Source organism: Passer domesticus, chromosome 3, assembly GCF_036417665.1.
Source record: "Passer domesticus isolate bPasDom1 chromosome 3, bPasDom1.hap1, whole genome shotgun sequence".
Taxonomy (NCBI): Eukaryota; Metazoa; Chordata; class Aves; order Passeriformes; family Passeridae; genus Passer; species Passer domesticus.
In genome coordinates, this window is record NC_087476.1 from 16,431,034 (window position 1) to 16,437,565 (window position 6,532).

Consider the following 6,532-nt stretch of genomic DNA (forward strand, 5'->3'; position numbering starts at 1 on the left):
GTGATTTGCATTTTGATTTTTATAATATTTGACATTTTTCTAGCTCCCAAAATGAAGGTAATGGCTAAGAGGATCTTGGGTTCCACTAGGATACTAATTTTTTAACCTTTCTGTCAGTACAATAAAGGTTGGAAGCATGACCCAAACGTCTGAAATAGAAGAAACCCTGGGCCATCTTTTACTGCATTATATAATGAATTCATTGCATTGGTTGCTAATACTGTCTTTGCATATTCCAACTCAGAGCAACTACGTAATCCATAAATTTGTCCTACAGAGAAAACAAATGAATCAGGTGGAAAAACATTTCTGACCTTTGAAGTGCTCTTGGAGATGGAGAAGAAGGTGTTTTTTATGCTTGTGTGTTTGTCATCACTGTAGTAGTTGTGACTACAAAACTATTTCTACACAGACATCCAGTGTTCATGTAGCTGGAAGCCTGGAAAGCTTTAGTCTTCTGAGATGGTTGAGAGGAGCATCCAAGGCCAAAGCTAGATGTTCACCTGTACCTGCTTAACTCCTGCCTGATATGTGACCCAGCTTCCTGGAGACTGATGTAGATGCACGGGTCTCCCGCATTCTTGAAGTCCTAATGTGATCATCCAAAGGCACCCATAATGGTGGTGCAGGGCAGATTTGAGACGTCCGATCTTGGCCAGGACGTGCCTGCAGATGTATTCTGTTATCCTGGTGGAAATGCCAGGAGTAGCAGCTGAGAGCTTATTCACCACTGAGCACAAAATGCTTAACACAGGCACAGCACACGTTTCTGCCTGCTGTGTGTGAATGAGCAACCTTGTAGAGTTCTGTAATGGAAGAGCATCCACCAGTTGTGTCCATCTGCTGACTGCTCATGGTACCATGGAGTGAGAAAGGTTATTTTACTGGTGCTGGCGAGCATGGAAGAGGGTCACAGAAAACTTGAACAGCCTGTTCTATCTTGCCTGATTGAAGGAGGTACATTAAAAACAACCCAATTCCTGTGCTATATTTCTATAGAGAGACCAAGATTACTTTAATTAAAAGACCGCTCTCTAAAATCCTCTATAAAGGATTTATAAACCATTAAGACTGCTATTAATTGCTACTGATCATTGTTTACAGTGAAGCAGGAGTGAAATTATATATGGTACTGACCATTTCTTAAACAAGGAAGAAACATCCCTACCCTAAATTGCTTACAGTTATTGCCCAGAATATGTACTGAGGGATGCAAGGAGTATGAAACTGATCCCCAGTGAGTTTAGTGTGGAAGTTTCTGATAATGTTTTAATAGTACTCATGCAAAAATTTAGCTTTCTTCTCAATAATTAATGCTTGTGAAAAGTTTAATATGTATTTATTTGGTGTGTTGTGATACTGGCACATGAGCAGAATAATGAGTTATATATGCATGAAAGGGTTTTCACCTGCGTGTTGACTTTTAATTCTTTTTATAAATGCTGAACAATAAGGTTTATTTTAATTAGAAGAAGAAGATGGGTTATTCCTCCAGAGTGATTTTGGTTAAAAATTTAATTTGTGTTGTTTTAATTTCCTCTTAACTGTTTGCAAGAAAATGACATGGTGAAACGTGGCCCTGTGCAGAAACAAAAAGTAAATTACATCTGCAGTATATGAAAAAATTCTTTGCAAAATTTCAGAAGCCTGTCTGGTGAGCTTAGGCATCTGTGTATTGGTCAAATTATATGCGTTTAAGTGAAAGTAAGTGAAGAAAAATTACTAATGACACCAAGAGCAAATGCAAAATGGTTTCAGTTTCTTGAACATGGCACCAAGATGTGAATCATCATATTTTCACTGTCAGAAAAACCTGAGTGGTTTTTTCCTCAGGGTAACAAAGGTACATGTCAACTGTCTGAATAAGAAATCTCAGTGAAGGCAACACACATTAGTTTTACCATGAGGTAAACTCCCTCAGGTCAACCCTAGGCAGGGTACAATACTCATCTTGGCAAGTCACCTCATGGTAAAACTTGTAGTGCCTCATTGTCACTGTTATTTTACCTCGACATGCATGTTGGCTACCCTGAGGTAAAAATGCTGCCTCTTTATCAGCAGGCACCAGCCCTCAGTGTACGTGCAGGCCAGCACCGTGCTCCTTGGCTGTCCCCAGGTGTGACAGTCAGCTTGTACCTTTGCCTACCCCATCTCTTTTTGCCTCTCCAGCACTCTTCATGACTCAGAGGAAGTCCAGCACCTCTCATGAATTTATTTCAACCCACTTCACCAAATCTGTCTCATAAAAACTTCTCAGGCTGTCAGGGGGATCCTGTTAACTATTTCCAGAAAATTGTAGTAGTATTAACAATTACCATGTGGTGTGCATTCTGCAGCCTTGAAGAAGTACTGAGAGGTCCCTGCACCGTGTTTTTCCCCTGGGCGGGGGGGGTCTCTCCAGGCTCATCTCCCATCTACTGCTTCTTCAAACATTCCTGCTAGTTGCAGGTTTGCCTTCTTGTGCTTGGCGTATCCTCACTTCCATCTCTACCAGAAAATAGGGGCCTCCTTATCTCTCTCTCTCATCTCTCTCTCATTTGCTGAATGTCCCTTATTTGTTCCTGTGATAGGAGCTGGGAATATAATTTTCCTTCCCACCAGTCTTATCTCCCAGGCAGAGCAAAAAAGAAGTAAATTATTCAGTTGACCACATTTTAGCTGTAATGGGGTGAGAAGCAGATGGTAAATAGCCATTGTTATTTTTCTTTTCAGTATATAAACCATTGCAGGGGGAAATAAAGGTATTGGTTTGACTGGGGAGAGGCGAGGGATTGCATGCATGCTGCACTTTTCTCTGGGTGAGCGGGTTGTCATCAAAATCATATGGTCTGTGCTTTGATTTGTAGAACTTTTCCTGAACATTGGGCTTGCCTGGAGATGACATTGAAAAGTTCCCTTATTACAGGCAGACAGCTGAATGCCCTCAAGCTGAAAGTAAGACCTTGCTTGACTTAGAAAATGAATGTCATTTTTCTGGTATTGTTATTGAAGGTGGTGTTATACTCTTGTGTATCTGAACATGACAGCAGTTACAGCACGGGTAAGTGCTTATAATCAGCTGTGATAGTGTTTATTTTAGAAGTCGAGTGAATCACTAGAAACCTGCTTGCTGAATGATTTTATTGGGGAAGATCATTGTCTTGCAGCTATGTAAACTCACAAACAACCAGAAAATTATGTGGTACCAAGTTATCACGACACCTTAGATATATTCTATGTTGTAGATATGGAGGTTCTCTCAGCAGGTTGTATTTGAGAATGCTATTTCTCAATTACTCTTTTAAATTTCTGTCCTAATTTTCCTTCCTCCAGTAAGTAATTGTGTTTTCCTATCTTTTCTTCCCAACAGCTTAAAATGTCTAGTATTCCAGTGTACCTCTGTGAACCCTCTACATTACTATTAACTGAGTTATTCTTCAATTGATCATTGTCTTCTCCTATCAGGAAGTTGTAGAAGCAAAGGGCCACAGTATTCATGTGTGTTTGACTCCCTAGATTTGATTCTAAGCTCTGCTAAACCCACCCAAGGTCAAACTCTTGATTTATTTGGGAGTTCAGACTTCTTATCCTAGGTCCTGTGAGTGATCTGTTCATGTGGGTGGCCTGTGTGCTAAAAGGTTGGGCCTCGCATTTTTCTAGCCAAGTCACATGTGGGCCTCTGGAATCTCAGAAATTTTCCACTTGACAGAAGAAGGAGACTTCAGAAGCACTGCTACAAGTACTCAGAAAGATAGGCTAAGAAAATATTTCAGTGTGCAGATACCCTACTCTTCTTCTCACTTTTGCAAAATGGTGGCATATTTTTTTGAAACTGCACTTTGGCATTGTTGTGGGTATAGGCTGCTCTTGACCAGGGTTTGCTTGTCTGTCTGCAGCAATGCCACAAGGGCTTAGAAATCTGCAAGATCCAACTTTAACTTGCATCAGTTACATCGGTATGTTTTGTCTTCATTGAATTTTAAATTGACCCTGATGTCATGATGAGAGCTTCCTGAGCTTCAGGATGCTGTGAAAAAATGCAGTTCCTCAGAACACAGTCTGTTAAAGGTTCAGCAGATGTGTTGAAGAAGTATCTTTGGAATTCCTGCATTTAAGATGTAAGTCACTGGTTTTGACCAAGTACAGACTTATATTGTTAGAGAATGGTCTCAACAGAGGGAAATTACCATTTACAGGTGAGAGAAGTATCCTGTTTCCTTTGCCTTTAAGAAGAAAATTTTCAATTTTTCTCAAGTAGATATGAAGTTCTTTCACACCAATGGCTTACTGTGACGTCTTCTCTAAGCAATATGGTGGGTCATTAATGGCCTGCAGTAAGTGGCGACAAGTATCTGCAGGTGAAAGCCAAGTAGATAAATATAAGGTACTTTGGAACCTGTTTCCTTATCTAACCTTTTAAGGTTGTCATTAACAGTTTCCTGTTTATCCTTCAGTTGAAATCTCTGCTCACCTTGAAGGAGCCGATTGTTCAGTGGGAAGACTCATTAGGAGCTGTATCTCACTCCATCTCAGCAATTGGGCATACAGCTCTGAGATTTTCTTCCCAGTTCAGGATTGAAAGGCTGCTTTAAAGCAAAACAAAGTGTTCCTGAAGACTTTTGTCTTTGGTTATCAGAATTTACTTGCTTTAAAGAAAGATAAATGTTGTGTAATTCTAATATTTTTTTTGTGTGTGTATGTATCTTTTTTTGGGGCCATTTTGAGACTAAAACCAAGTGGTACCTCAGGGGGGTTATGGTTAGTTCATGCTATGCAGAATTACACACAGTAGGAAATCTGGGGATTTCTCTCTCTTGCTTCAGTGACTCTAGCAGCTTGCCCAGCAATCTTATAGTGACACGCTGTAAGGGTCATAGTTTTGGTGCAAAGCCAGCACTAGTGTTAGCGAGCAGAATTCCTTATTACTCTTTTTTTTTTTTTTTTTTTTTTTTTTTTTTTCCCCTGTTGGCCCAACACAAGCAGCAAAAGTAACATGTCTGAACCTGTTTCCTTGTCTGTTCTGGTGGTTACCCACTTTCTTCTCCTCCAGTTCAGGGAAAGTGGAGAAAAAAAGTTTGCCTTTGCCCAGCAGCACTGCAGGTGTCTGTCCCTCTGAAAGAGTCCCAGCGGTGTGGGTGTGCTGGAAAGAAAAATCCCCAGTGACTTCACCCAGTTTGGCTTGTGGTGGTTACTCACAATGAGGTAACTTTTTCTTCGAATTTTTTTCTTTCTTTCTTTCTTTCTTTCTTTCTTTCTTTCTTTCTTTCTTTCTTTCTTTCTTTCTTTCTTTCTTTCTTTCTTTCTTTCTTTCTTTCTTTCTTTCTTTCTTTCTTTCTTTCTTTTTTTTTTTTTAAAATATTATTATTTTTGTAAGCTCTGCATGTTTAATGCCTCATCTGAGTTTTTGCATATGAGTGAAACTGCAGCTCTGGGACGATTCAGGGAGTTTTCTCTGCAGAGTAATTTTGGTGAGTAAACACAGATAAGAGGAAGCTGGGTTAATCCAATAACTCCTCCCTCAAGGGCAGGTGCAGCAATGTGGCTCAAGGTACAGAACAGAGGAAATGCCTTGTTGACACAGGTGATCAGAGCAAAGTGGCCAAAATTGATATAATGATATGAGTTTGCAATGCAAAGCCCTGCTTTCTCAAGGCTGCTATTTGCAGCCCTCCATATCACATCTCTGGTCTTTCACCTCTGTTTGGTCAGGCATCCTGTTGTGGGTGACTTCCTGGCTCCTCTTCATGATCTCTCAGTAGCTGCATTGCTACAGTGTAGCTTGGACTGTGTTGTGTTAACCTGAGAGGATTATTAAAACAAACTCTGAGTCATATTTGAGCTGTACGTGGGATAAGATGGTTATCAAGGTTTATTTTTTCTTATAATTAGGTCTCTTAAATATTGCCTCATTAGATATCTTCAGTGACTGTTGGAAAAGTCCTCAGGGGACTAGGGGTTGTTTGTTTTCAAGGGAAATTCACATGATAAATACAGAAACTTGCAACTCTGTTTAGGTTTTTTTTTAAATTAATTAATAAATTTTTCTTTAATCCTAGGTTCTTGCCCTGATTTCTCTCCAGCCTTTCCACTGTTATTACAGCTCTGGTATCCTATAGCAAGTAAGAACATAACATTACAACTGTTCACACGTGGGAGATTGAGGAACTGCATTGAGAGCCCATCAGATAGGAAAGTAAGAGGCTGCTTAGGTTTGTATGGAGCCACTTCCAAGTTTGGCAAACTGGGCTGGAGTGCCTTGGCCCAGGCTGAACTCTGCACTGCTAGGTTTGTAATGGCTTTAAGCAATTCTTTTCTACCCTGTCTTTAAATGTTTATCACCCAGGGGTTCAGGCATGGCCTGCTTTGTTTCTGTGGTATCCTTTCTCCATGCTTAAGGGGCAGCCCGGGAAATTGCAGCATATGCTTTCCCCTGCTGGGCAGTAGCCTAAGCTTTCACGTTGCCAGTCCCTTGCCCTCCTTTGCTCACATGGCTGTCAGCTGGCTCACATCCATCTCTCAGTGCCTCTATCTGATAAGACCGGTGCTGTTTAGA

At 40.5% G+C, this 6,532-nt stretch overlaps 2 long non-coding RNA genes across 3 annotated transcripts in view; both read left to right on the forward strand.

Annotated features, from left to right (window-relative positions):
* The window catches only part of LOC135296082 (uncharacterized), a 29,784-nt gene extending 26,797 nt beyond the window's left edge, over positions 1 to 2,987 (forward strand). The window contains exon 3 of the long non-coding RNA XR_010358134.1: positions 2,847 to 2,987. This is a non-coding gene — a long non-coding RNA (uncharacterized LOC135296082). The remainder of the gene's footprint in view (positions 1 to 2,846) is intronic.
* A 1,892-nt stretch (positions 2,988 to 4,879) lies between these two features.
* LOC135296078 (uncharacterized) overlaps positions 4,880 to 6,532 on the forward strand; it is a 154,571-nt gene continuing 152,918 nt past the window's right edge. The window contains exons 1-2 of one of the 2 annotated variants that reach the window (XR_010358130.1): positions 4,880 to 5,181; positions 6,036 to 6,172. This is a non-coding gene — a long non-coding RNA (uncharacterized LOC135296078). The remainder of the gene's footprint in view (positions 5,182 to 6,035; positions 6,173 to 6,532) is intronic. The other variant, XR_010358129.1, reaches the window with a different exon arrangement.